Source organism: Furipterus horrens, unplaced genomic scaffold (genome assembly GCF_987537825.1).
Source record: "Furipterus horrens unplaced genomic scaffold, mFurHor1.1.pri manual_scaffold_6, whole genome shotgun sequence".
In the NCBI taxonomy this organism is placed as follows: domain Eukaryota; kingdom Metazoa; phylum Chordata; class Mammalia; order Chiroptera; family Furipteridae; genus Furipterus; species Furipterus horrens.
This window is the reverse complement of record NW_028327176.1, coordinates 65,398,947-65,407,261: the sequence shown is the minus strand read 5'-3', so window position 1 is coordinate 65,407,261 and position 8,315 is coordinate 65,398,947. Positions and strand designations below refer to the sequence as shown.

The following is an 8,315-nucleotide window of genomic DNA, read 5'->3' as shown; positions in this document are numbered from 1 at the left end:
ATAGTTAGTTTACAAAAGAAAACAACATAGTACACAAAAGCTACACAATTCTGGAAGAATGGCAGGCTTCTGCCTCAGAGCCTGTTCCCTCTAGAACACCCAAAGAATAGACCTGCCACCCTCTGTCAGGCCGGCCTGATCCTAGGCTATGCCTGGAGTTCCATCCCATACAAAATACCATCCACTGGTAAATGCAGGCAGTTGCAGCATGATCATCCAGGCATCCTCGAGGATGAAGAACCTGAGAGCCAGAGCTAGAGCCGGAGCCTGAGACAGAGACAGCTCAGGAGCCAGAAAAGCTCATGAGCCAAAGAGCCAGCCCTCTTTTTATTTCCATTGGCTCTGGAGGCATTCAGCTTCTCAGCCAAATCCTGGCCTAGACTACTTTCCATTGCCTCATCAAACTCCTACTATGACCCCTCCTATGTCTCTCCAGAGAGCTTAATCAGATATCTTTTATCAAATGGATTCGACAAAGAACATATATACACCACCCACGGATATGAACAATGGTGTGGGGATTGACTGTGGAGAGGGGGACCTGGGGAGAGGGAGGCAAGTGGGAAAAATTGTGACAACTGTAATAGCATAAACAATGAAAAAAGAAATAAAATTAAAAAATAAAAATAGAAAACAGCATTAAAAATAAATAAAATTATACAAATAAAAATAAAATGGTTATTAATATAGCTGGACTAATAACTACCAGGTTTGTAACAATTGTCTATTGTTCATTGTTTTTCTTTATGTTATTCACTCTTTTATATTTGTTTTTAAGTGAGAATTTTCTATGATTCTTTTTTCTTTCTTCTCTTAGTGTATCAATTACAGTTCTTTGTAAAATTATCTCTGTGGTTGCCCTAGAGTTTGAAATATAAATTTTCAACTAGTCTAAGTCCACTTGCAAATAACGACCACTTTGTGGGTAGTGTTTGTATTGAATATCTGCTAACAGGAAATTCTCAATTCCTCCCTCCTGGTACTTATTGAATTGCTGTACCCATTTCACTTATCTATAAGTTATAGTTAGCCAATACTTGTGGCTACTTTTATTTTCAACAAACTGTTATCTGTTAGATCAATTGAAAATGAGAAAAAAAATTAATTTTACCTTCAGCTATTCTTTTTTCAGTATTCTTCCTCTCCTTAGGTATATTGGAGTTTTTGAGGTATATAATGTTTTTTTTCTTTGAAGAACCTCTTTTAACATGTCTGCAAGGCTGGCTTACTGGAAAAAATTCTCTCTCTCTTTTTTTGTCTGAGAAAGTCTAATTTGTCCTTCACTAGAATCATTTCACTGGAGACAGAATTTTAGTTTTCTTTCTCTTTTGTTCAATACTTTAATTTTTTTCTTCTTCTTTTCAATATTTTAAATGTTTCGCTTTACCCTCTTCTTGCTGGCATGGTTTCAGACAAGGAGTCCACTATAATACCGATCTATACTCTTTTATAAGTATGGTTGTTTTCTCCCTCTCCCCAGCCCCAGTTTTTTTCAAGATTTTCTTTAATGTATTTGGAATATATTATGTCTGTTATAGCTTTTGTAACATTTATTCTGCTTGATCTCTGAGCTTTCTGGACCTTTGGTTTGGTATCTGTCATCATTTTGGAGAAATTCTCATCTATTGTAACTATAGCTATTATTTCTTCTGAGTTGTTCTCTCTTTCTGATATTCCCATTACTTGAATATTATACTTTTTGTAATTATCCAACAGTTCTCAGCTGTTATGTTCCATTTTCCTTATTCTTTTTTCTTTTTGCTACTTAGTTTGGGAGGTTTCTGAATAAAGTATGTTCAAGCTTACTGATCTTTTCCTTGGCCATTTAAGTCTGCTGATGTACCTATCAAAGGCACTCTTCATTTCTGTTGCAATGTTTTTGATTTCTAGCATCTCCTTTTGACTTTTCTTAGAGTTTCCATCTTTCTCTTTACATTACCTATCTGTCCTTGTGTATTATCCACTTTTCCATGAGAAAAATTTTGCATATTAATCAGTTATTTTAAATTTCTTGTCTGATGATTTCAAAATCTTTGCTGTATCTGAATCCAGTTTTCATGCTTTCTTGGTCTCTTCAGATTATATTTTTGTTTTGTAGCATGCCCTGTAAATCTCTGTTGAATGTCAGACATGATATACTAGGTGACTGAAACCGAGTCCAATAGACCTTTAGTTTGGGAATGCTTATCTGGCTAGGAGCAAGGCTGTGTCTGAAATAGAATCTGAGCCTTGCCCTTCTTTCAGCTGTTATCTCCTGTTAGACAGGAGACCTGTAGGTGTGTTGGTAAGATATGTTCTATATATCTAAGGGGAAATGTTTTATAATTCTACAATTAGGTCTCAGGCATTTCGTGAACCTGTGTCCCTTGCTTCTCAGCTACCCCTCTACCCTTAGGTGAGAGAGAAATACTAGAGGGGCTGGAGTTGGGTAATTACCTTCCTCCAGGTCAGCTAGGCTCTAGAAAACCCTCGTTAGATAGATTCTGCTAAAGTTGTTTCCCTTGAGGACAGGCAGCTGTTAAAAATTTAAAAAAAGAAACAAGTATTCTGAGCTTATTTAAACACTGTTACTTTCCCAATTCTTCTGCCAGAAACATGAATGAATTTTTCTCTGATCTTTACAGTGAGAACTCAATGGAGCTCTTGGAGGTAAAATTTATGGTTGGGCCCCAGGAGTTTTTATCTCTCAAGACTTTATCAATTCTTTAATCACCATTTAAGTGTTCCTAACTGGCTCCAGCAGCAGTTTCTGCTCCTGGTAAGCTGTGACTCTCTGTATTCACTTGTCTCTCCACTTTTCAGGTCAGTGGTATGCCCTGTCACTTTAGTTCCCTGAAGGATTTAAAAAGAGTTGTGGATTTTCAGTTTGTTCAGCTTTTTTTTTTTTTTTTCCTTATAAGAACAGAAATGATGATCCCAAACTGTTTGCATGTTACACCGGAAAAATAAATTATTGAAATCTACTCTTTAGATATTATAGGGTAGACATATTTATTAGGGAAAAGAGTTGTGCTTAATAAACATTAGATTCTCTTCCAGGCCCGATTTATTTTTTCTAATTCTAACAAATTTCATCCCCCTAAGTTCAAGCAGTTGCAAAGCCATTAAATATTTCTTTGACACTGCAGTTTTGAAGCAATATATAAATGGGACTGGGGAAAGTCTGGATATAAACCACAAGGGTGATATCTTGGTCTCAGCTTACCACTTCTGCTGTGGTTTCAGAAAAGTTGCTTCATGTCTCCGGATCTCAGCTGCTGTGAAATAGGCAGTTAATTTAAATTGCAATTAACACGAATATTCTGCTATTCTATAGGATGGTTCTTTAAAGGATTCTTGGCAAAAATGTGCCTAATCTCTTGCACACCACCTTAGTTCTTATTTATGAAATACTTTACTGGCATTAAGCAAATAGTTTACTGTCAGCAGTGGATCTGGGCACTCTATTTAGCAGCTTTCCATTTTCTAAATGGAAACAAGAGGTCTTGCTGGTGCTCCCATTTATTTTAAACAGAAGAACTATGATTCCTGGTGGCTAACAAATCTGAAAACTAGACAAACTGGACTCAGTTGAGCAAAGTAGTTTTTGAATAGGTCATTAACTGAAAGGAGGACAAAAGCTATAGAATTAAATACTGATTTTCAGCCCTTTAATACTCAAATTGTTTAATTTGTCAATAGATTCTGTTAGAATATGAAAAGTTCAGTCAGTCAGCTGGGTATTTAGGTATCATGCTCCAAAAAGGTAGAATTTTTTCTTCTTTATAGATTTAAATATATCTTTGTATAAATTGACCAGGCAGATTTTCTTTTATTACTACACAGGCGCAGAACAATTCTACTACTGGCCTGTATGAAATAAGTTGACATGTTTTTTCTGAACTTTCATTTTTTAATCAATTCCAATATCATTTACTCAATATATATGGCATGTTGGATACTTTTAAAGTTTGAAAATAAAATGAAATAATGATTGGCAAGTCTTCAAAGAGTTAACAATTTTGTATGAGACAGAAACATCCTAGTGAAATTAAGTCTTTGAAAGTTATCCAAATAGCAAAGTGGATGAACTCTACTAATGAGTGGAACCTTGAGAATCCCCAATATTTAGAGTCTCAGTGACAGGAAAAACTACTGAAAAGAAAAATTTAAATAAGTAATTAGGAAATTAAAATTTTGTCTTTGTTTGAATTCCAAAATTTATCTTTGTTAAAACTCCAAGACAAGGTTTGAGTGCAGGGAATCTATATCAGTAGATGAGTGAAGAGGTGAGACAGGAAAGAGAAGAAAATCAGTAAAGGTTTCTTTATGGAGCAAGTTTCCATTGTGAGCAAGTGAAGCTTAACTTTAGTGTAGAACTCAAAGACCCAGTATAGATATTTGCTATAAAATTGTCTTGTTTCTGGGATAAAGGAGCTGAAGAATCTGTACAACAATTGTTAGTCATTGGTTAGAGGTAGTTCTCAGGGGTCACTAATCCCTGACATTACTGGCCTGTCACATTTGCATTAAGTGGGTTCCAGTGGCCAGAGAACCATCAGGCAAAAGAGTATCTGGTGTTGGTGGTAGACAGTCTGGGCTATCATGTATGGGAATATTAAGTGCTTAAGAACTATGGATAGAACATTAACAGCACCTGTCACAGTTTAGTGCCATGGGGACCACGGGAAGAAAAAGTTTCTAGGGGACAGGAGTAATGACCGTCAAAAAAGACCGACAAACCAAATAAGAAAAAGAAGAACCGAGAATGAGTCATAAGCCAAGGAAAAAGTGCTAATAGAAATGGAAAAAAAGTAGCGATTATAAAAAGGAGATAGGAAATGAATCATTGATAGATGAAGATGGAGGAAGAGATGGAATGAGGCTGTGTGTGAATCTTTATAGATAAAATTTAAAAGTGCCCACAAAGACAAATTAAATAAAATTATCATTGAAAATAAAAATACCCTTTTATGTTTTAATTCCTACATCGACGTTTTCAGGAGACTCTCCTTGAACTGCCAAGTCTGGCTTAAGTGCCACTTCTTTTCTTTCCCATTCACTCTTGGCTTATTTTTATGATAGAATTTACCACGCAGACTCCAAATTCTTTATTTACTGCCTGTGCAGGAATGGCAGGCACAGAGAAATGTTAGAGCTCCATTTGGTTCATTTGAGCTATAAAGCTCTGAATTACTTTGTGCCCGGCAATCTCAGGACATATGAATAGAAACTAAACCAGCATCCTGGGGGATATAAACATGGTCACACAGTGTCCATTCCAAATAGGTTAGTCACATCCTTGATATTCTCTCCTGACACATTGATGAGTTGTTGCAGAGCAGCCCACCATCAGAATACAGAATGACTTCTTTTTAGCAATTACATTGTTCCTAAACAGGCTCTAGATGGAGATATTCATCTATTCTTCTTTTGTTTTCTCAAAAGTTGAGGTGAACAATACAAAACAACAACAAAAAAGTAAATTAAAATTATTCCTCATGTTTAAGTTTCTTTAACTCATAGAAATGATTTAAAATATCACTTAAGACAGATAAGGTATAAAAATATTTTTGAAATGATTTAAAATATTACTTAAGGCAGATAAGGTATAAAAATATTTTTGAATTGTTAATCCAGATAATTTATTAAAGTGGGAGACTGCTGCATGTTACCTCTTTTCATATATGTACATTTTCTAAATAAGATTCAAATCAATTGCCTTTTTATATGGAACAGATTAAATCAGTAATACAAAGGAGTTCCAACATTTCCATTTCCTTTTTAAAATCTGCATTTTGTAAACAACAATGGGAAATAGCAAAGTCAATCCATAATTGAAAAAAAGCAAAATTTGCAAATGTTCTTGCGTAGATTTTAATATTTAGGTAAGGCTTAAGCAACTATTATTATTTTTATTACAGAATAATTGTATCGCTTTCCCAGTAATACGCTGTTCTGCACCCTGAGTATGTAAGTTTGTAAAAGGAAAATTAATAAGAATTCCAGAGAGACATGGGGCGATGGAAGAACTAACCAGCTCCAGACACACCGGGCAAGCACTAACATCTCTGAGGTTCTGTTTTCTCCGCTCTCCAACAAGCAACCTCCTCCCTGCTGTACTTATCTTGTGGACTAACGTAACCAAAATCCGGATTGTGACGGAGGGTAGATGCGGCAGGCAGGAGGGCAGGCTGCGAGGGCGTTGGACCTGCCCCTGCGTGGCGCCGCAGGATGGGCCGCAGGGGCTTCCCCCGGCTCTGGCCACTCCTCGTGCTCGCGGCCGCCAGCACAGGGTTCCTCCTATGCTGGTTGTCTGGAGCTTGGGGAACTTGGAGCGCGGAGCCTGCGAGGCACCGGGCCTGCACACGCCCCCTGGCCGTGGCCCTGCAGCGGCACCTACGCTTCCAGCGGCTCTTCGATCTCTCCATCCCGGTGCTGCTGTGGGGCCGTCTCCTCACCCCGGAGCTCTGGGACGGCCTGAGCCAGCTCCGGGGCCCCTACGGCTGGCACGGCCTCTCCCGGCAAGCCATCGCCTCCACCCTGAGCCTTCTGAATGGCTCGGAGAGTGGGGAGCTGTTAGCAGGTTCCCAGGAGCCGCGGCCAGCCTGCATTCGGTGTGCCGTGGTTGCCAACGGGGGCATCTTGAGAGACTCCCGCCAAGGCCGCCGCATCGACGCCCATGACTACGTCTTCAGACTCAATGGTGCTGTGATCAGAGGCTTTGAGAAGGACGTGGGCACCAAGACGTCCTTCTACGGCTTCACGGTGAACACGATGAAGAACTCCCTCATCAACTACAGGGACCTGGGCTTCCACTCCGTGCCACAAGGACAAGACGTGCGCTATATCTTCATCCCTTCCAACATCCGCGACTACGTGATGCTGCGATCGGCCATTTTGGGTGTGCCTGTCCCAGAGGGTCCAGACAAAGGGGACATGCCTCAGGCCTATTTTGGACCAGATGCTCCCGCAGGTAAATTCAAGCTACTGCATCCAAACTTCATCCACTACCTGACAGAGAGGGTTTTGAATTCGAGCATTATTAACTTAGATACTGAAGATATATACATGCCGAGTACTGGGGCCCTCATACTGCTGACAGCTTTGCATACCTGTGACCAGGTTAGTGCCTATGGATTTATCACAGGAAACTACCAGAAATTTTCTGAACACTATTTTGACGAAAACAAGAAGCCACTGAAATTTTATGTAAACCATGATCTGCATCTTGAGGCCACTCTATGGAAGGACTTGCACCGGGCTGGCATCCTACAGCTGTACCAGCGCTGACCCCGACCTTCCTGAGCCCTTCACTTTTACTTGCAAAGCCTTGGCTCATCCTCTCAATGGCTGAAACCTTTTTCACACCCTCCCCCTTTTTTAACCATCTCCCTTCTACCTTCCCCTTCTTCCCAAAGGGGGATATGGAAGGTAGGTTCACCACTGAGGATCTTGCATCTGACTCTTCCAAGACAACTCCCCACCCTGGATCTTACATAGACATCCAACCTTAGCGAAGGAAAAATAGACTGCTTTACTGGATTTGTTCTAAAATGAATAACACTCCCAAGAAGATAAGATGTACCCTTAACTAGCAGGGGCAAGCAAACTTCAGAGTTTAACATCCCGAAGCCAGCATTTGGTAGTGTGATACTTTAGGAATGCCAGTCCAGCCATTCCAGGCCTATCACTTGACCAGGATCAAGCAGCAGTGCAGGCAAATGTGCAATCCCTAGCCCCAAGTCTCCCTCTGGCTATGTCAGATTTCCCAGAAACCTCTAAATCAAGTCTTTAGCAACTTAAGGATAAGTCTTATGAATATTTCTGTAAGATATTAATTCTCCGAGGCTGTGATCAACTTGCTTCTGCCCCATGGGGAGTGGAGCCTTCTTGTCTGGTAAAGTGAGAGCACAAAAAGAAGAAAAGAAAATGTAATTTGAGGTTAAATAATTACATAAATGACAAGTAATCATTAGTCTTTTTTTCTTTTTTCTTTTGCATTGAAGATGTAGAAAAAGTACATAAAATGCAGGGTGAAGTGTGAAGATCACTCTTAGAATTCAAGAATCTGGTGAGATAGACTGTGGGTTGACAGGGGAGGGCGTTTGGGGAAGTGGGTGAAAAAGGTGAAGGGATTAAGTAGTACAATTGGTAGTTACAAAATAGTCACAGAGATGTAAATTATAGCATAGGGAATATAGTCAGTAATATTGTAATAACTATGGGGCAGGTGGATACTTGAAATATCAGGGGGGAAATCACTCTATAAAGTACCATGTTGTACATCTGAAACTAATACAGAAAAATATTGAATATAAACTGTAATTGGAAAA

General features: G+C 39.2%; 1 pseudogene; it reads left to right on the top strand.

Moving 5' to 3' along the window:
- Positions 1-6,213: 6,213 nt before the first annotated feature.
- On the top strand, positions 6,214-7,272 carry LOC150006332 (alpha-N-acetylgalactosaminide alpha-2,6-sialyltransferase 2 pseudogene; annotated as a pseudogene).
- Positions 7,273-8,315: the final 1,043 nt, after the last annotated feature.